Source organism: Botryllus schlosseri, chromosome 1, assembly GCF_051294905.1.
Source record: "Botryllus schlosseri isolate E-star chromosome 1, Bs_hap1, whole genome shotgun sequence".
In the NCBI taxonomy this organism is placed as follows: Eukaryota; Metazoa; Chordata; class Ascidiacea; order Stolidobranchia; family Styelidae; genus Botryllus; species Botryllus schlosseri.
Genome location: NC_137236.1, coordinates 1,937,212 through 1,959,887, shown reverse-complemented (window position 1 = coordinate 1,959,887; position 22,676 = coordinate 1,937,212). Strand labels below are relative to the sequence as shown.

Sequence of the window (22,676 nt, the reverse complement as noted above, 5' to 3'; positions counted from 1 at the left end):
TTGCAAAACCGTATAACATAATTATATTACAGTGATATTTTTAATGACACTTTCATGACTATGTCATATTTTCCTATTTTTTGGAAGTCTACTATATAAATCATTCAACAAACTGGTGTATCTGTCTGACATTTCCGCGAGATAACAATTGTAAGCTTAACGGTTAGATCTCATCTTCGATTGCCGACATTCATTTGCCAGGGGCATAGAGACAAAGCGTGCTGGCGAGTTACTTGAAAAATTGTGTTGCAGAGTATGAATCCGTAAGAAAATACCCATTTAACACAAGGCTGGAAACTATCCGTCCCTATGATCGAGTGTGGTTTGGTCATGTATCCAGTATTGGAGTGATTCAATTCTGAACTGAGTGTTAGGCTTTGCGTCCAGTTTTTGATTACTAACCGTGATTCCTCACAATTGGCCAGCCTATTGGTATTGTGAGTGTGTTGTGGCCGTTCGATCGCTTGTTTTTAAGTAATACCGATTTCATGACTTTCAGTGCTATTGCTCTGATTTATATTTTCAAAATCTGTTTTCGATTGACATCAGTTAAAATAAAGACCCTAGTCGCCACTATAGTAGTATTAATTATGATTTTATCGACATGCTCAGCATTGTGGATTCCAGCGTAACGACTGGAGTTTCGAATCTATTAGTTAGAGGTCGACCGATTATAATCCTTCCGATTATCGAGGCCGATATTTGGAGCCTTCCTGATTATCGATATCAGCCCATGAAATGCTGGCATCACGGCTGATATTTATTTATAAAACAAATTAAAAAATATTGTAAATTCAATGCTCCGTGTTTTCAATCTCAAGAAATCGGCAACGCAAAAGGCGATACATGACAGATTTAGCCTCGCAGGACGAGTTTAACTGGGTGAGCATGCAGGAAAAGGTATGCCTCCCTACATTACAAGCTACCTCTACTTGACTGATCAGCAGTTCTGTATCATGTTTTGCTTATCGGGTTACCCCAAATTTCAATAAATGGACACAATCGACCAATATTTCATTCTAATTTCATTTTTCTCGTTTGTTGTTCAGCTTTCTGTGGCATGTACAAGTGCAATCATGCTTGATATATATTATTTTTATCAAAATGGTTCTCTGCTCCTGTCAAATTAATATCCGCCAATGATATCGGTTATCGGCTTTGTGAGTGTGTCGATCATCGGTATCGGCCGGCAAAAATCAATATCGGCCGACCGCTACTGTCATTAGATTTGTTATAAGACCAGTTGAGCACGCTGACACCACCACTGGCTGTATGATACGCAAAGCCACAAAAATAGTACTGCGTCCATAATATGACCATTATTTAATATTTTTGGTCATACCAACCATATTGGATTTAGTGACGATGCTGTAGTTTTTTCAAGACCTCACAAAAATGTCATTTCTGATAGCGTGCGCACCTTCGTACTACTTCGTACCACTGTTTTGAATCTTGGGAGAAAAATCAATCTTAAACGCATGACCGTATGGTGGGCACGGATCCAATGAGCTTATTGAATCCATGCTTTGTCGCAATATGGTCCCAAGACAATGCAGTAAAAGATCAATCCAGTCAGAACTGCTTCATATTCTGTCGGTCTGTGTACATTAAGTCACGCAAGTAGCCGAAAAATCTGCGACAGATAATTGGAAATTTTAACGATGCGACTTTAGGTTCTATATTTCACTACAATGACATAACGTCTTAGATTCATTGTGTCGTTGTGAAAACAGGTGTCCGAGTCTACAATTTCTTGGCAAAGATGCATTCAATCCGTCCACTTTGCTCTTCTTCTGTGAGAACTGTGGTTTCCCTTTACTCGATTGTAATATCGTGTATAGTGAGGTGCATTATTTGCTCAACAGTCTCGACTCGGTCGCTTAAAAAACGTTTTCTCGCTGGATCGATGCGCTCGCATCTCAAGGAGAATGACAACAACGGTCACGTTCACATGGAACTCTATACAGCAATCTATGAATCAGGAGACAGCGATCTTATCAGACAAATTTCCGATGTCGATGCATCTTTCATCTTATTGAGTCGTGATGAGGCTCATATCGTCGGATCGCTTGTAGCAAGGGGTGAAAGTCTGAAGAGCTTGGATTTGTACGACTGCAAGATCAATGATGAGCTTTTGTCGATCATTACGGGGTGTCTGGAAAAAAGGCTACTTGTGAGTTTAGGCACAAAACACCACTAAATTTATAATTGACTCGGTATATTGGTATATTGTAAGTCCCATGTCTGGTCCAAGTGAGTGCCATGTCCACGGACCGTATAATCAACATGCGAGCTCAAGGTTATCCATTATAACTAGCGTGACTTCCAGCAGTATACTAATAGTGACTTGAAAAAAAGCAACTAAAATCGCATCGTGCATCGAACTTCAGTTTTTCCATCTTCAGACATAATTCCTATTTAATGCTGGCGTCTGAATAGAATCATCTCGATATGAGGATAGGATTTAGATCAGGGGTGTCAAACTCATCTTGGGTAGCTGGCCGGATTCAAACATTATAGTCGCTCGTGGACCGGACCAGTCAAACTATTCCAAAATGTTAATTCGAATTCCAATGCCGTTTTTGGTCACTGTACTACTTAATCATAGCTGGTGTACATAATAAGATGTTACATTATTTGACGGATCATATAAGTTCTAATCTAGTAACAATTTTATTCGCAAACAATGAATTTGGCAAAAGTACAATTTGCGATTTGAATAGATATATGAACCACTGAAGCAGTGGCCCCAACGACGGTATAAGTTGGTATGCTTCTACGCTCTCTTATTGTTTCAATTCTTGTCTGACGTTCGCCCTGACTATACGTTGTGAGGAATAAGATAGATTTAACTATAAACAGTGACGTTGGAATTTGATTCATCAATATTCAATCCCGTTACGGGTTTCTGTGGGGGCCAGGGACCGTTTGACAAAAAACTGATATAGCGCTGCGAAAACAGATATTAACACCATATTTTGTCACTTTTTTAATGTCTGTGTGACCTGCATATAACGATTTTGCATTGTGTTCTCGCTTCTATGAAGAGCAACTTTGCGATACATTTTTACACAAACCTGTGAACTCAGTGCGCACATTTCGCCACTAGAGTGGGTATAATTTGACCTACGAATATTACTAAACATTCGTTTTCTTTGACACCACTTATTTAGATCATTGCAGTGCGGTGTGGGTATTATCCTAACGCATTGATGCATTATATTGACATTGCTCTTGTTGAAAAATGAGCGCACGAATGAATGTCAGAAATTCTCAAGTTATTAGTATATTAGTATCAGTGTTGGGATGACTCGAGTCATGACTTGACTCGAGTCAGACTCGAGTCACCTTTTTCGTGTGACTTTACTTGACTCGAGTCACTTTGCAAAAATGACTTGACTTGACTTGACTCGGCGCTTCAGAAATGAGGATTGACTCGTGACTCGGAGCAAAATTCACGAGTCAATTTCAAGTCATCAAGTAAACTGTGTCGATTAAATAACCATATCTTATGTATGTCCGGGTTGTTCGCGATACGCCCGTGTCATGCACTTCTAAAAGCAACCAGTCATTCGCTGATTGTACGTTTCACTTATCCTCCATTGTCACATCGCAAATATTTTGACCGCTAACGAAACAATCACAGCTTACGTTATCGTAGTAGAAATAGATTAATCTAATCGCAACGTGTATCTTGTTTCTTAGACGGCTTTGTGCCTACATTGCGGATGTGCTCACCTTACCAGCCATCTTGTTTGATATAAATCGAACGAAAATAGTTTACGCGTTTATATTCTCACGGTTGTGTAGTTTGGCAGAGTATTGTACCAAATCCATTCCTTCAACTTCTCGAGGATTCGTATTCATTCCTCTATATTAGCCGATAAAATCATACTGTAGCATGTAACCAATGTCCCCTCTAATTTTTGACGAGTCTGCGCACACTCGCCAACTCACTGCGCAGACTTTTTAAAAAAAGTGCGTAACGACTAAAGAAAAGGTCATCACTTTTGTGCGCAACTTAGATTTTCTGTTCGCAGAGACCGTGAAAGTACTGCGCATTTGCGCACGTGCGCAGCTTAGAGGGAGCATTGCATTTAACGATACAATTACTCGCGTATTTTATTAGCAGTTCTGCGTTTGCGTGAGTGCTCCAACATCGTTTTGCATGTATATTTAACTTTATAGTCGTTATTTGATCCAAGATAAATGGCCAATTCATCTGTCCTTAATCCAGTTAGCGAAATGTAATGATTTTTCATCATGACTCATATTTCGAAAATTCAATTTGGCTTGAATTTTGACTTGACTCGTGACTTGACTTGACTCGAGTCACCTCCAAAAAACGAGTGACTTGACTTGACTCGAGTCACCTTTGAAAATCGATTGACTTGACTTGACTCGAGTCAATATGGGCAAAGACTCGAGATGACTCGTGACTCGAAGGTTGTGACTTGATCCCAACACTGATTAGTATACGTCTGGATTTTCCTGGACATGTTCGGAATCTCACTGCTCACGTTGTGTCTGGAAGATAATTTTTAAATATAAAGTCAATTATCTTAAAGGCTTGAAGTACCCTCAATATCTTTTCCATATAAACATAAACAATAATAGCAGATTTATGCTACTGAAATTTCTTCTTGGCACTTTGTAATAAATTAAATATAGGGCCACCTCCGCAGTAATTCAATTCAATTTCAATTACAATTAATTTATTGCATGTTTTAATTACATATGATTACAATTAGTCTATGCTAAAAATATCAAATTCCAACCACCATCAGGGTTTTAACCTAGTCACCGAGGCTCCGAGTAACGAGTTAATCTCATTTTCATAGTTTTGACTTGAGTCAAGTCCAGTCATTTTGTATTCATCACCGAGTCCCAGTCAGCGATCAGAGTCCGAGTCATGGCATTATGACTCGAGTCCAAGTCATCATGTTGACGGCTCAAATTCCGGTTAACGTCTTGGTAACCCACTTATTATAACCCAGTTTGTTGATATCGAATGGTTCGCATTCATAATATATTAATTTTCCTCACTTGAAGCAGTTTCTGGTCGCATCTTCAAGTACCAGTACCCATAGACGAAATCACAATTGTGTGGTCACTTAACTATTCTTTGAAATTACAATAAAATGACGATCTTGGCCGTCTGAGTCTCGAGTCATATGACGTGGTTCGAGTCATGGGTAATAAATCGAGTCCAAGTCGAGTCAATACACAGATTGACTAGAGTTGAGTCGAGGGATTTCGGAATTTTGCAAAAATGACTCGAGTCAAGTCGAGTCATCAGGAAACCGTAACTCGAGTCTTTAGAACACCGACTACAATAACAATTACTGTTAAACATGTAAGTCAGTACAATTATAATTACAATTACTTGTAAAAGTCTGACTGATTCGGTAGAGAGGTGCTCTTTAACAACTGTAGCAGCGTATTTAGCAACAATCTCAAGCTATTCATGTTTCATTCATGATTCATATTACGTAGAATACCCTTTAATTAGAAAAAAAAACAAACTTGAACTTATTCAAAGTATTCCTAATCATGAGCTCTGAAAAATATGAAAAAATAAAATTTTTATGAGCTACTACTAACAATCAACAGTTCGAGCGACTGGCAACGACTAATAGCGAATAGGATACAAGACAGTCAATGAAATGTACTCGAACTAATACTCAGAGCTGAGTAAGGTGAATGAAATGTAATTGGTAAGGCAATAAGGATGATACCGATAATGTGTGTGAGATTAAAATAAATGCAAAAGTAAAGAAGCTTCTCATAAGTACCAATTACAAAATTTTGGTTCGCAGTTACATTTTCACTTGCTCCAAACTGTTCGACTGCATTTGATGAACATTAGGATGCGGAAAGTTTCTGGCCCCAGTAAATTAAGCTAAGATAGGAGGTAAGACTGGGATAACATCTCTACAAATGTGTGATCAAGCGTGATGAAGTCTTGGTTGAAAACTTGAATTTCTTTTTGCAATTGCTGCAGCAAGACTCAGTACTGGAAGGAGATTTAAAAAAAAAAACACTGACCGTGGTGTAGGAAATGGTTCAGCACAGGTTACAGAAGAGTTTCTTTTCTTTTCGTCCATTTATGAAATAGTAACATTTTGTTCAATAGTCTATATTGTAATTCACCAAGTTTTCTGTTCGGGCTGAAGTTGGCCTATGGGAAACAGTTTAGTATGGCTGAATTAGTTAACAAGGTACGCATAGAACACCCATGTTAATGGGCTAATTATTTCATGTTGTGATTGTCAGGTTTCAATAACAATGCTATTGAAATTGTAATTAGTATAATTTTTATCAAATTACAATTACAATGCACGGAATAGAAATGCTTCAATGACAATTAAAATAACATGAAAAAATTAAGTAAGTACATGCAGCTCAATTACAAATTACAGTTAATCCTACTGCTGCCGCCTCGCTCGCAAAAATGAAATCTATAGTTACTAAAATTAGCCATGATTCACTGAAATCAAATCATAATCTTAATTATAGAGTACGGTGTATTCCTAGAATTGATTGAAGCCGTTTGAATGGATTAGTAAAAGACCGTGGCTCTAAACCTAGGGTCGTTTGCTTTTATTATGGGGATCGCAATGATGTTGAACATACTCAGCTTCCATAATATGCCCTGAATAAGTCTGTGCAAAGTTGTGTTGGTTTGACATGATATTGGAAGACATTGTATTCATATTTCATTCATCATTACAGGTGAAGAAAGTGAATTTACGTCTCAATAATTTCTCAGCAACAGCACTACGCTCACTTCTCGGACATCGTCGGATTGAATCGCTATCTGGAAAATTGGATTGGGAAGTGAGATCGATTATATGATTTCGTTGTGTACTAACAAGCCACTGTGGGTATGCGTAGACTTGTGACGTGACAATCACACGTGATTGGAGACGCCATAGTCGCGATAGGAAGCATTATACATACATTCTTTGCATTAGGGCTGTTCAAAAAACCTTCAGATTTCTTCGGATATGTTGTAAAATTGTTAGGTTGGCGAAAACAACGCTGCACACCATATTTGGGTCAATTGCACCCACTAGAAGCGATTTTCTTGCAGTAGAAAATTTTGGATTTATCATTAAAAAAATTAAATTTTAAAATTTTTCGGTCAACAACATAAAATTGTTGGGCTGTCAGTAGAGACGATGCACACCAAATGTGGCTCGATTACAACCACTAGAAGCGAAGTTATTGTGGTAGAAAAATTTGGATTCGAATAAAACAGTTTTAAGGTAGCTAACTCTTTACTTATTTATTCAAACAGAACTTGAATATAGCTTTCAATACAAAATCCATCGTAGTAGAATATTTATTAAACTCGAAGACTTTTTTTTGCCTCTTTCAAGAGTTAACGGCACACTGAAGGGAGTTAAATAGATTTGGTGTTGCTTCTAAATCCATTTAAATCCCTTTAGAGTGCCGGGAAGTATTTGAGTTTAAATATTGCACTACAATGGATGTTGAATTGAAAGCAATAATTATTTCTTATAAAATCATGGAATTGGAAATTTTTCTACTGCAATAACTTCCTTTCTAGTGGTTGGAATTGAGCCAAATTTGGTATGCATCATCTCTACTGATAGCCTAACAATTTTTTGGGGTTGACAAAAAAATTTTGGCTTTTTTTGTGTGTTTTTTAATGATAATGTCAAAACTTTCTATAGCAAGTATCTCGCTTCTACTGGTTGGACTTGAGCCAAATTTGGTTTATAGCGTTGTTTTAACCAACCCGACAATTTTATCACATAGCCAGTGGAATCTGAAGAAAAAAATTTTTGAACGACCCTACTCTGCATTCATCCCAAAGATGTACAGTATTTACCCACTGATATGATGTTTTAATATCCACACTGTGTCATTAATATCGAGCTATGTAATCGAATTTAGTGAAATAGTTAACTATGTAGCGTCAACAAAAATCCGCTCTCTAGTAAATTGGCAATGAATCAAATGAATGCAATGCAGTAAAATTCGATATTGGTGTGATCAATCAGTCTGGCGGTGATCAAATTGTCCATCGATATTTTGACAAATTAGCTACATTTACGTAATCAAACTCTGTGTTCCGCTGCAGAATGCCCTGCATGAGTAACAAGTAAAATTGCTAGCATCGTCAAAATTCAGGAGTGTGCATGTCGACATGAATTAATGCGCAACAGAATATTACTCCTAATCAACAAAGTGCGTATCTGATTTTCAGGCCAACACAATGAGTTTGACATCGCATAGCGAAAATACTCCCGGATCATAACTATAGGGCTAGGCAGAATCGAGTATTTGAGTGATTCGATTCTGAATCACGTACTAAGCTTTGAGTCGAGTCCAATATTCGAGTATCACTTCTTATGACGTCATAACAGAATGTAATATGTCAAAGTTCAAATATGTACCTTTTTTGCCACCACAAATAATATAATGACTGTTGTTATGAATCACGTTAAAGATACTTCGGTATATTTCGAACATACCGATTTCATTGCGGTTCCGTTTGTGGTATTGTTGTGGGATGATCCTGACTTTGGAAATATGTTATACGTTCATAGCTTTGTCCAATATGTTTCATATGCTGTTATGCGACCAATCATGGTCTCAGGGCTTACAAAGTGGAAAATGCTGTCAAAACTACAATTCTGATGAATAAGTAACTTTCAGTGTCGACGAACGCATGATTTCGGTACTCCAAAAAATCATCTTTTACTTCTCGACTTGAATCATTAAAATTAATACTCGATTCAGATTCGAACACTCGAATCATTGTGCCCAGCCCTAATTATAACAGCGTTTTGGACTGCAATGTTTTGTTTCCCTTGTATTATGGCAGTCACTGTGATGTTCATGGTATTTTGAAGTACATGCTCACAATAGCAAACTGTCCAATTTTGCGCTCCGATTAAAAAGATAAAAATCGTTCGTGAATTCGTGTCAATGCAGGAAAACGGTTCCGGGTGCTTACGATCAACTATATTGACCAAAATAACTGATTCCGCCAATATACTTCTTATCTCATATAAATGAGTGTTTTCGGGGATATCGGGTCGCAATTGTCGCAAAAGGCCACCACCAGCATAAACGACAGTAAAATCAGTGACCCGTGTCGATAACGTATAGCAGATGATGATCGATGATGCTGCGGTCGTCACTATATGTGTGATATGACGTCAAGATATTTGGTGGAATAGCGATACAATGCACGATCTCAAGTTTCATATGTAAACAATATTCAGGTGGTCAATCTGACTGTAGATGGAGGGGATGTTGAATTGAAGAACGAAAAAGATGTCATCAAGATAAGTGGTGACGGGATTGAAGGTCACCTTGACTTCAAGGTTGGATATCAAGTTGATTCACCTTCGATAACGAGTCCATACTAATGATTGGACTGAAATTGCAGTCATTTTAGCGACTTTACTATGCATCAAGCTGTAAACAACACTTGGCACACGAAGCGATGACTTTGAGGTCTAGTATAGCCAGTCTGTAGCTTATGACGTCATTATGAGCGTCATGAGGACGATATGCTTTTGTTAAGAATGGTAAGCTTACAGCTTGTGATGATTTTCTAAGTAACGAGATTTTTGCCCACTGAATTTAGAAAACAAATTCGGCACTGTACTTTGATTTTCAAGTACATTCAGGATTTTCGATTACATCCATTAAAAATCGAAGGATTACGGTTATTTTATCACAATTTTCAACAGACAAGCAATATTTTTTAAATATTCTGAACTGTTCACCGAAATATTATGTGGTGGTGGCGGGGGCGTTCAAGGTATATTCTGGAAGCATTTTTGCTTTGATTTATGTAAAACGCTATTGTGGCAGTAAGCGGTACTTGGCACCATCATTATCGTGCCTACCAGTGAGATGAGTGCGGGTTGGAATTAAATAATTAATTTTTCTCAATTCAAATATATAAAATTATATTATATTCAAATTTATTTAATTCATATAACTACACGATTGCAATACAATGAAACAAAGTATTACGTGCTTCCAATAAGAGAGAGAGAGAGCGAGCGAGCGAGGGAGAGAGAGAGAGAGGGACCAAGATGAAGAGCTGTTTTTGAGGAGGGTCCTTGTTATGCTTCGAGCAAAATAGATGTGAAGGGAGTAATATATTTCCACGAATGTCTAGGTCAATATAATTCATGTAGCGGATTCGTGGTTCATGCAGGCAAATTCAGTCTGCTCTTTTCGCAAGATATGTTTTGATAACGTGATCCCATCGCCTTGTCCGCAGTAGTCATGATTCATGTCTCATGCTTGGACGTATATCTTAGGGTTGTTGTTGGATGATTGTGACGTAGTTGACAACACTTTATTTTCACAGGATTCCAGTCTATCTTTCAAAACGGTTTCCGCGGTAGCATTGAAATATGTCGGCGACCTTTTCGATGCAACATTTGTCAAATTGATTGAAAAACTGGTCGCCCAAGAGGTTGGTTTGCGGAAGATATCAGAGTATAGAATAGAAAAGGTTGGTTACAGTTATTTTTCTTATACAATTTATATAGTTTTAAGTTTGCTGTAAAGGTCAATGTTGATTCATTCTTGACCGATTCCACTGTTTGATTTTCTTCTACTTTCATCTGTACCCTACCTGCCAGTTGGTAATCAAGCAATCAATATCTGAATATCCAACAAAAATAAGTAACGGAACGCATTTTTGTGCGCGCTTGAATTTATCATAATTCATCTGTTGCAATGCAAGTAGTGCGGAATATGGTGTTTTACTAATTCCTTCGAGTTAATAGGACCAATTAATACGAAAGGCGGATAAGATATTGAATTTGATATTTTAGTGACGAGAGAGAATGCGCAGTGCAGTAAGACGCATGTTTCAACTTAAAACTTTTATTCCCAATGTCTACTGAATTTGCGTCTCAAATATTTTTAGCCGAGACTCGAATGCACGCACAAGTGGTCCAAGTAGTCAGCCTAGGCTAATCGAGTCAAAGTCGAAGGGTTGGTGTAAATTTGTACCCTATTACAGGTAGAATTAGCGAATATTTGGCAGTCCATCGGATGTGGTCACTTTTCGAAATTGCAAGAAGAGTCTCTGCGACTAACGCGAAATTATTAGTAGCGTCATTAGTTGCAACAATCTTGAAAAGTAGATTCAACAGTTACGTTGATGGCGATTTCGATTTCCTATGACGATTTCATAAATCAAAGTGATTCAAACGTGTCATAAAACTACTTTCTACTTTTCAAAATCCCATGAAGGATGGCTGCATATGAATTAAATGATAACCTAGCCACCGTAAATACTATTTTATTCAAATCCAAATATTTCAACTGCAATAACTCCGTTTCCACTGGTTGGAAATGAGCCAAATTTGCTGACCAACGTTTTTGCACAAAACCTAGCAATATGATGGGGTGAACAGAAAATTTTCGTTGTTTTATATATTTTTACATAATAAATACAAAACTTTCTTCTCTTGTAGCAATGCGGCTACTGGTTAAAATTGAACCACATTTGGTGTTCAGCCTTTAATTAGGTAACGTAACAATTTTATCAAGTAACCTGTAAGATTGAACGCCCCTAATGTGCAATCACAAGTACAATCAACTGCTTACAAGTCTTGTATAACTACTTCAAGTGGAAGTAGCAAACCAAAGATCGGAAAAGTACTCAAGTAAGTAATTCTGAAAATAGTTTCGGTGGAGGGACCGCAAATATTCGGCGGATTATCGGTTGTGGCTACGTTTTAAATTGCAAGAGGCGTCTAACGCATAATGATTAGTAGCGTCGCAAGTAGGAACAATCGTGAAAAATGGATTCAACAGTTACGTTGATGGCGATTTCCTATGAAAATTCCACGCATCAAAGTCATACAAGCGTATCATAAAACTAATTTTACCTTTTCAAAATCATATCAGTGTTGGGATCAAGTCACTACCTTCGAGTCACGAGTCATCTCGAGTCATTGCATATTTTGACTCGACTCAAGTCAAGTGAATCGATTTTTGAAGGTGACTCGAGTCAAGTCAAGTCACTCGATCGTTGGAGGTGACTCGAGTCAAGTCAAGTCAAGTCACGAGTCAAGTCATAATCCAAGTCAAGTTGATTTTACGCAGTACGAGGCATATATTATGTCATTGCGTTCTGATAGCTGCTTGAAAGTTGCCATTTATTTTGATTGCAGGGACGAATAAGCTATACAGTTAAATACACATGCAAAAAGGCGTCATACTGCACAGTGCACACGCATGCTTAGAACTGCTAAACTACCTATAAGTAACTGTATAGCCTCAGTCTATTTATCAGCCAAATGAGAGGATAGAATACGAAACCTAAAAACATTGAAACGAATCGGTATGATGCAATGCACCAGCCTATTTAAAAATTAATTTGGTGGGTTGACTAAAAAAAAATATCGTTACTTTCGATCGAATCACGAATTTCCTATTTAGCGTCATTTATGCCCATTTTCACTCAAATCTATACATTATCTTAGCTGTAAAAGTTATAAAGGAGGACGATTTGCCAATAAAAGAGGACATTTTGGCGTCCTCGGAGGATATTTTCAAAAACCTCGAAAAGGAAGACGTATGGCAACCCTATGTTAGGATAAGTTTTCATCATTTTATAAGTGGAATTGTCATATTAACCACCTACTTTTCCGAAGTACTCAAACATATTCTGCTTACTTGCACTACTTACTCAAGTGGTTCTGTTGTGCAAAAGTACAATTTTTAGGCTTGACAAACTGTTTTTTTTTGACAAACAAAGATCTCACAGCAGGTCATGCTCATATTGAATGAATAACTGAGGACGACATGAGCGTTCTTCATAGTCTTTTCTCTATTTATGGGCAGTACAAAAGTAAAAACGCTGCGATTTACTTATTACCAAGTGAAATATTTAGGGGGTAAATACAGTAATTTGGGCTTTTTTTTCAGGGGTATAAGTATTTTCTAAACTAAAGTCAATCTGAAAAAACGAATTTGATATTCGTAATCAGTAACCTTGAAAACCCCAGAAATGACTCTTAGATGTCCTGCAAAAATTTTTTTTTCATTTTATTGACCAGTGTTATTCGTCACTTCTGCCCAGTCAAATGCAGTAATATCGACAGCGATAACATTAAAAGTAACAATACACGGCTTCGTCGAACGTCGGGGTTTCAGTTGATCCATGCTGCTTATGTTTTCTCGCGCGATCAAATTTCATCCAAGCAATCAGTTTTGTAAGACAATGGTGTCGGATGTATCAGATGTGAGTTCTCGGGTGTGCAATAACGGACTGTGCTAATTCGTTTTCTCTTGTCGTGCTGGTACTGGTATTCGGTATCTACATCAGAGGTGGTACCAACTATTCAAGACCATTCAACATATTTTATGACTAGGGCGATTTTTTGATATTGCAAAAAAGGTCAATATTTTGTTAAAATTGTAGCGTTAGGTATAAAAATTGTCAAAATTGTTTGCAATGTCAAAAAGTTTTTGCATTTCGTTTGTATCGTAGATGTTTGCGCTGTCGGTGAGCTTATCATTTTACATCTTGTAGCCCATTTTTTAGGCCTGACATTGTAGACGTCTCATTGACTGTTCATTGTGAATCATAAGCGGTCAAATGAAACAAATAGATTGAAATGGTGTTATGCTCAACGTACCGCAATATCCTAACTGAAGCAAGACTGCGTGGGTATTGGTTCTTATATCAAGAAGCGCATGAATAAAATTGCGATGTAGACAACATTGTCAGAATGAAACAACACGCTGTGTCACCAGCAGTGTACGCAAGTTTTTTAAGTTAAAAAAACGTCGAAATTTTGAAATTTCAGGTCAAAATCTCGCGCTAATAAGGTAAAAAAATCTCCCTAGTCATCATTAATTTCGAGACCACTCCGAAAGCAATTAGTTCAATCGGACAGCAATCTCGCTAGTGCCACGATGAGCCGTTTGTATAAAAGTTGATCGTTCGTCTGTCGGAATATGGAATGATTTTGATTTTTATCGGTGTGAATTTATCGAATGCAGAAGCGATATCTAATGCGCGAAAACGATAATCACCCCGAGAAGTGTGACTTGTCGCCGAGCACGAAAAAGATACGTTTTTGAATACATATTTGAATCACGGATAGGTCTACGATTGTATCTGCGATAATGGCCTACCTATCGACTATTGGACGCGCTACAATTATGTAAATCTCAAAATCACTCATATTCCCTGAGTACAAGCCCATAGTGAATGTGATATTACCGATATCATGATCTACGAATATCGCTTTGTAATGTAGGCTATATCGAAGATCCACCGACAGTAACCTAAATAGATTACGGCTTGGTGATTTTATTTTTGTCACTTTATTTCATACTTATTTTCAAACTAAGTTCTCTTCAACGTTTCATAAAATATTTCAATCGTTCCAGCTGAAGGAAGTGGATTTGCGTGGCAACGTCTCAGCAACAGCGCTACGTTCACTTCTCGGGCATCGTCGGATTGGATCGCTATCTGGAAAATTGGATTGGGAAGTGAGATCGATTCTAGGATTTAGTTGTGTACTAACTGCAGCTATAATTTTATGTGGGTTGCGGAGACTTGTGACGTTACAATCGCTCATGATCGCTTACGTCATAGTCGAGCGAGAACACATTTGTATACATCCCATTCACAAGTCGTACAGTATTTAACCGCTTATTCGACATTTTAATATCCGCTCTGTCTAATTAGTACCAATGCATGCAATCGACTTTAGTGAAATAGTGGATTACGTAGCGTAAAGGCAGCGAAACGACACCTGAGCGCATGTCACGACCTCATTTATCCAATTATTTGAAATTCGATACTGATGTGTTCGATACCACACAGTTTTCTGGCAATCAAGTTTATTGGAGCGCATCACGTCTCCGGTCAAGAAACAGAATTGATTCAGAATACTTGCATCGATATTTTGAATAACCAAGGCCCTTTTAGGTAAGCAAACGCCACGTGCCACTGCAAAACGCTGTGCGTAAGTAGCAAGTAGCATTGCTAGCATCGCGGCAATGCCGAAGTGCGCATGTCGACATCAAGTAGTACGCAACTGACGATCTCTTGATCACGAAAACGCACATCTGATTAGTAATAGGCCACCACAATGAGGTCTGACATCGCATCGCAAAATTGTTTGCTGATTATAACAACGTTCTGGGCTTCATTTCTTTATTTGCTCTGTATTATAGGAGTCACCATGGTTTCCATATTATTTTGAAATACATGCTCACAATGGCAAACTGTCCAATTTCGCGTTCCGATTGAAAATACTAAAATCGCTCGTGAATTCGTTTAAATGCAGGAATACGGTTTCGGGCGCTTTCGGGTGTATAAATCGGTATAATATTTCTCCTGATTCTGCCAATATACTTCTTACGTCATATAGACGAGTGTTTTTGGGGATTCCGGATCGCAAATGTCGCAAAATGCTACGACCAGCATACACGCCAGTAAAATCAGTAGCTCGTGTCGATGACGTATAGCGGATGATGATCTGTGATGCTGCGGTCGTCACTATATGTGTGATATGACGTCAAGATATTTGTTGGAATAGCGATACAATGCACGATATCAAGTTTCACATGTGAACAATATTCAGGTTGTCAAGCTGAGTGTAGATGGACGAAATGTTGAACTGAAGAATGAAGAAGATGTCATCAAGATAAGTGGCGGGATGGAAGGGCATTTCGACATCAAGGTTGGATATCAAGATAATTTAACTTCAATAACGAGTTCATACTAATGATTGTACTAAAATTATGATCATTTTACTGACTTTACTATGCATCAAGCTATAAACAACACTAGACACGTGAAGCGATGGCTTTTCGGTCTAGTATAGCCAGTCTGTAGCTTATGGCGTAAGCATGAGCGTCATGAAGACGAGATGCTATTGTTGAGAATAGTAAGATAACAACTTATTATTATTATTATTATTATAAGTAATGAGTTTTTTGCCTACTGAAATTTATTCAAAAAAAAATTGTCGACACTGTACGTCGATTTTCAAGTACATTCAGGATTTTCGATTACATCCATTAAAAATCGATGGATTGCGGTTATTTTATCGCAATTTTCAACAGACAAGCAATATTTATACTTGACACCATCATTATCGTGCCTACCAGTGCGAGTTGGAATCGAATAGTTAATTTTTCTCAATTCAAATATATCAAAATAAATTATCTTAAAATTTATTTAATTCATATAACTACACGATTGCAATACAATGGAAAAGTATCACGTACTTCCAATAAGAGACAGAGAGAGCGAGCGAGCGAGGGAGAGAGAGAGAGAGAGAGAGAGGGACCAAGATGAAGAGCTGTTTTTGGGAGGGTCCTTGTTATGCTTCGAGCAAAATAGATGTGAAGGGAGTAATATATTTCCACGAATGTCTAGGTCAATATAATTCATGTAACGGATTCGTGGTTCATGCAGGCAAATTCAGTCTGCTCTTTTCGCAAGATATGTTTTGATAACGCGATCCCATCGCCTTGTCCGCAGTAGTCATGATTCATGTCTCATGCTTGGACGTATATCTCAGGGTTGTTGTTGGATGATTGTGACGTAGTTGACAACACTTTATTTTCACAGGATTCCAGTCTATCTTTCAAAACGGTTTCCGCGGTAGCATTGAAATATGTCGGCGACCTTTTCGATGCAACATTTGTCAAATTGATTGAAGAACTGGTCGCCCAAGAGGTTGGTTTGCGGAAGATATCAGAGTATAGAATAGAAAAGGTTGGTTACAGTTATTTTTTCTATACAATTTACATAGTTTTAAGTTTGCTGTAAAGGTCAATGTTGATTCATTCTTGACCGATTCCACTGTTTGATTATCTTCTACTTTCATCTGTACCCTACCTGCCAGTTGGTAATCAAGCAATCAATATCTGAATATCCAACAAAAATAAGTAACGGAACGCATTTTTGTGCGCGCTTGAATTTATAATAATTCATCTGTTGCAATGCAAGTAGTGCGGAATATGGTGTTTTACTAATTCCTTCGTGTTAATAGGACCAATTAATACGAAAGGCGGATAAGATATTGAATTTGATATTTTAGTGACGAGAGAATGCGCAGTGCAGTAAGACGCATGTTTCAACTTAAAACTTTTATTCCCAATGTCTACTGAATTTGCGTCTCCAATATTTTTAGCCGAGACTCGAATGCACGCACAAGTGGTCCAAGTAGTCAGCCTAGGCTAATCGAGTCAAAGTTGAAGGGTTGGTGTAAATTTGTACCCTATTACAGGTAGAATTAGCGAATATTTGGCAGTTCATCGGATGTGGCCACTTTTCGAAATTGCAAGAAGAGTGTCTGCGACTAACGCGAAATTATTAGTAGCGTCATTAGTAGCAACAATCTTGAAAAGAAGATTCAACAGCTACGTTCATGGCGATTTCGATTTCCTATGACAATTTCACACATCAAAGTGATACAAACGTGTCATAAAACTACTTTCTACTTTTCAAAATCCCATGATGGATGGCTGCATATGAATAAAATGATAACCTAGGCACCGCAAATACTATTTTATTCAAATCCAAATATTTCAACTGCAATAACTCCGCTTCCACTGGTTGTAAATGAGCCAAATTTCCTGACCAACGTTTCTGTACAAAATCTAGCAATATGATGGGGTGAACAGAAAATTTTCGTTGTTTTATATGTTTTTACAAAATAAATATAAAACTTTCTTCTCTTGTAGCAATGCGGCTACTGGTTAAAATTGGCCCAAATTTGGTGTGCAGCCTTTAATTAGGTGACGTAACAATTTTATCAGGTAACCTGTAAGATTAAACGCTCCTAATGTGCAATCACAAGTAAAATCAACTGCTTACAAGTGTTGTAAAACTACTTCAAGTTGAAGTAGCTAACTAAAGGTCGGAAAAGTACTCAAGTAAGTAATTCTGAACATAGTTTCGGTGGAGGGACCGCAAATATTCGGCGGAGTATCGGCTGTGGCTACTTCTTAAATTGCAAGAGGCGTCTAACGCATAATGATTAGTAGCGTCGCAAGTAGGAACAATCGTGAAAAATGGATTCAACAGTTACGTTGATGGCGATTTCTCATGAAGATTCCATCAAAGTTATACAAGCCTATCATGAAACTACTTTTACCTTTTCAAATCATATCAGTGTTGGGATCAAGTCACTACCTTCGAGTCACTAGTCATGTCGAGTCATTGCATATTTTGACTAGACTCAAGTCAAGTCACTCGATTTTTTGAGATGACTCGAGTCAAGTCAAGTCAAGCCACGATTCAAGTCACAATCCAAGTCAAGTTGATTTTTTGCAGTACGAGGCATGTATTGCGTTCTGATAGCTGTTTGAAAGTTGTCATATATTTTGAATGGAGGGACGAATGAGCTCTATAGTTGAATAAACATGCAAAAAGACGTCAGACCGCACACGCATGCGTAGAACTGCTAAACTACCTATAAAAAACTGTATAGCCTCAGTCCATTTATCAGCCAAAATAGAGCGTCCTCGGAGGACATTTTCAAAAACCTCAAAAATAAGAACGTATGGTAACCTTATGTTTGGATAAGTCTTCATCATTTTATAAGTGGAATTGTCATATTGACCACCTACTTTTCCGAAGTACTGAAACAAATTCTGCTTATTTGCACTACTTACTCAAGAGGTTCTGTTGTGCAAAAGTACAATTCTTAGGCTTGACAAACTGCTTGTTTAACAAACAAAGATCTCACAGCAGGTCATGCTCATATTGAATGAATAACTGAGGACGACATGAGCGTTCTTCATTGTCTATTCTCTATTTAAGGGCAGTATAAAAGTAAAAACGCTGTGATTTACTTATTACCAAGTGAAATATTTAGAGGGTAAATACAGTAATTTGGGCCTTTTTCAGGGGTATAAGTATTTTCCAAACTGAGGTCAATCTGGAAAAAACGAATTTGATATTCGTAATCAGTAACCTCGAAGATGTCCTGCAAAATTTTTTTTTCATTATATTGACCAGTGTTATTCGTCACTTCTGCCCAGCCAAATTCAGTAATATTGACAGCGATAACATTAAAAGTAACAATATACGGCTTCGTCGAACGTCAGGGTTTCAGTTGATCCATGCTGATTATGTTTTCTCGCGCGATCAAATTTCATCCAAGCGATCAGTTTTGTAAGACAATGGTGTCTGATGTATCAGATGTGAGTTCTCGGTTGTGTAATTATGGACTGTGCTAATTCGTTTTCTCTTGTGGTGCTGGTACTGGTATTCGGTATCTACATCAGAGGTTGACATGGACAGTAACGAAGTACTGTACCAACTGACTAGTCAACATATTTTATGACTATTAGGGCGACAGGATAATATTTTGTTAAAATTGTAGCGTCAGGTATAAAAATTGTCAAAGTTGTTTACAAATTCAATTTTTTTTGCGATTCGTTTGTATCGTAGATGTTTGCACTATCGGTGAACTTATCATTTTACATCTTGTAGCTTACTTTATAGACCTACCATTGTCGACGGTCCATTGTCTGCTCATTGTGAATCATAAGCGGTCAAATGAAACAAACAGGTTGACATGGTGTTATGCTCAACGTACCGCAATATCCTAACGGAAGCAAGACTGCGTGGGCATTGGTTCTTATATCAAGAAGCGCACAAAATAAAAATGCCGATATAGACAACATTGTCAGAATGAAGCAACACGCTCTCTCACCAGCAGTGTACGCCCAACTTCAGTGTTGCCAGCTCCTGCTGTTGAACGTTCGTTCTCCATTCTTGACAAGCTACTAGGTATGGACAGACACTTTATACCCGGGAATGTAGGAAAGTATCTTTGGATGTACTACAACACATTTCAATTATTTCTATCATAATGCGTGATGTAACTAGGAATTCTTCATAGGTCCGGATTTCGTTAAAATGAAGTTTTTCCTGTAAAAATTTGTCAGTTTTTGAGTCAAAATTTTTTTCAGTTCAAACTACTTCGTAAGGAAGACAGCTCCAACCGAAATTGATGATAAGTAGTACAATTATAACAATATGTGCGAAAACACCTAATTTACATACATAGGGGCAATACTTTGTCTAAATTAAGTTTTTTAAGTTAAAAAAATGTCAAAATTTTGATTTTTCAGGTCAAAATCCTCGCGTTATTCAGTTAAAAAAATCGCCCTATTCATCATCAATTCCGATACCATTCCGAAAGGAATTAGTTCAATTTGATTGCAATCTCGCTAGCGACACGATGAGCCGTGTGTATAAGTTGATCGTTCGTCTGTCGGAATATGGAATGATATTGATTTTGATCTATATGAATTTATCGGATGCAGAAACGATATCGAATGCGCGAAAGCGATAATCACCTCGAGAAGTGTGACTTGTCGCCATGCCCAAAAAGATACGTTTCGTGACGAGCTTCACATATTTAAATCACGAATAGGACTACTATAGTAGGCCTATCTGCGATAATCGACTACATATCGACTATAGGGCGCTCTATAATTATGAATATTTGGAAATGACTCATATTCCGGGTGTACAAACCGACAGCGAATGTGATAATACCGATAGCATGATCTAAGGCTATATCGAAGATCCACCGACAGTAACCTAAATAGATTACGGCTCAAGTGATTTAATTTTTGTCACTTTATTTCATACTTATTTTCACACTTAGTTCTCTTCAACGTTTCATAAAATATTTCAATCGTTCCAGGTGAAGGAAGTGGATTTGCGGCACAACGAAGTCCCAGCAACAGCGCTACGTTCACTTCTTGGGCATCGTCGGATTGAATCACTATCTGGAAAATTGGATTGGGAAGTAAGATCGATTCTATGATTTAGTTTTGTACTAACAAGTCACTATGATTTTATGTGGGTATGCGGATACTTGTGACGTGACAATCGCACGTGATTTGTGACGCCATAGTCGTGATAGAAAGCAATATACATTCATTTTCTGCATCAGGGCTGTTCAAAAAACCTTCAGATTTCTTCGGCTATCTTATAAAATTGTTAGGTTGGCAACCAACCACAACGTTGCACGCCAACTTTGGGTCAATTGCAATCAGTAGAAGCGATTTTCTTGTAGTAAAAAATTTTGGATTGATCATCAAAAAATTAAATTTTAAAATTTTTCAGTCAACAACGTCAAATTGTTGGGCTGTCACTAGAGACGATACACACCAAATGTGGCTCAACTCCAACCACTAGAAGCGAAGTTATTGCTAGCTCTTTAATTATTTATTCAAATAGCTGATTCGTGGTACAGAACTTGAATATAGCTTTCAATACAAAATCCATTGTAGTAGAATATTTATTAACCTCGAAGACTTTTTTCTTGCCTCTTTCAAGAGTTAACGGCACACTGAAGGGAGTTAAACAGATTTGGTTTTGCTTCTAAATCCATTTAAATCCCTTTAAAGTGCCGGAAAGTATTTGAGTTTAAATATTGTACTACAATGGATGTTGTATTGAAAGCTATAATTATTTCCTATAAAATCATGGAATTGGAAATTTTACTACGGCAATGACTTCGCTCCTAGCGGTTGGAATCGAGCCAAATTTGGTATGCATCATCACTACTGATTGTCTAACAATTTTATGGGGTTGAAAGAAAAACTTTGAATTTTTTTTTAATTATAAATTCAAAACTTTTTACAGCAAGAATCTTGTTTCTACTAGTTTGTCTTGAAGCCAAATTTGGTTTACAGCGGTGTTTCAACCAACCTAACAATTTTGTCACATAGCCAGTGAATTCTGAAGAATATTTTCTAACAGTTCCACTCTGCTTTCATCCCTAAGCCGTGCAGTATTTACCCACTGATATGATGTTTTACTATCCGCACTGTGTCATTGATATCGAGCTATGTGATAGAATTTGGTGAAATGGGGGATCATGTAGGGTAGTGACAACAATAAGAGCGCTGACCTCGTGAACAATAATCCGCTTTTTACTGAATTGAGAATGAATGTAATGAATGCAATGTAATGAAGTTTGGTATTGGTGTGATCGATACCCGTCAGTCTGGCGGCGATCAAGTTGTGCATCAATATTTTGACAAATTATGTCCCATTTACGCAAGCAAACGCCGCGTGCCGCTAAAAAATGCACTGCGTGAGTAACAAGTAACATTGCTAGTATCGTCACAATTCTGGAGTGTGCAATGTGCATGTAGATATTGTTGGTGCGCAACAGATAAGTACCAGTCCTTATCAACAAAGTGTGCATCCAAAAAGTTTTTACTGAACATAACAGCGTTTTGGAATGCAGCGTTTTGTTTGCCTTGTAATATAGGAGTCAATATGATGTCCATGATGTAATTCAGATTTACATGCTCACAACAGGAAACTGTCCAATTTCGCGCTCGTAACAAAAGACGAAATTCACTCGTGAATTCGTGTAAATACAGGAATATGATTTCGGGTGCTAACGATTTGCTTTAAAGATCAACTAGACTAGATTGACCAAAATTTCTTTGTCTCGATTCGTAGAGTTTTTTCTCCTGATGTCGCCAATATAATTCATGTCTCATATAAACGAGTGTTTGCGGAGATATCGAGTCGCAAATGTACCAAAATGGCGCCACTGACAAAAACGCCGGTAAAATCAGTGACCCGTGTCGATGACGTGTAACATATGAGGATCTGTGATGCTTCGGTCGTCACTGTATCT

General features: G+C 37.7%; 2 protein-coding genes and 1 long non-coding RNA gene across 3 annotated transcripts in view; all 3 read left to right on the top strand.

Annotated features, from left to right (window-relative positions):
* Positions 1 to 22,676, top strand: part of LOC145452026 (uncharacterized) — a 289,897-nt gene that overhangs the window by 185,007 nt on the left and 82,214 nt on the right. The window lies entirely within an intron of this gene.
* Positions 1 to 22,676, top strand: part of LOC145443518 (uncharacterized) — a 216,646-nt gene that overhangs the window by 179,480 nt on the left and 14,490 nt on the right. The gene's annotated exons all lie outside the window — the stretch shown is intronic.
* LOC145451003 (uncharacterized) lies at positions 7,990 to 16,610 on the top strand. Its single transcript, XR_013918677.1, has 3 exons — positions 7,990 to 9,365; positions 10,370 to 10,516; positions 14,422 to 16,610. It is a non-coding gene; the product is annotated as an uncharacterized LOC145451003 (long non-coding RNA).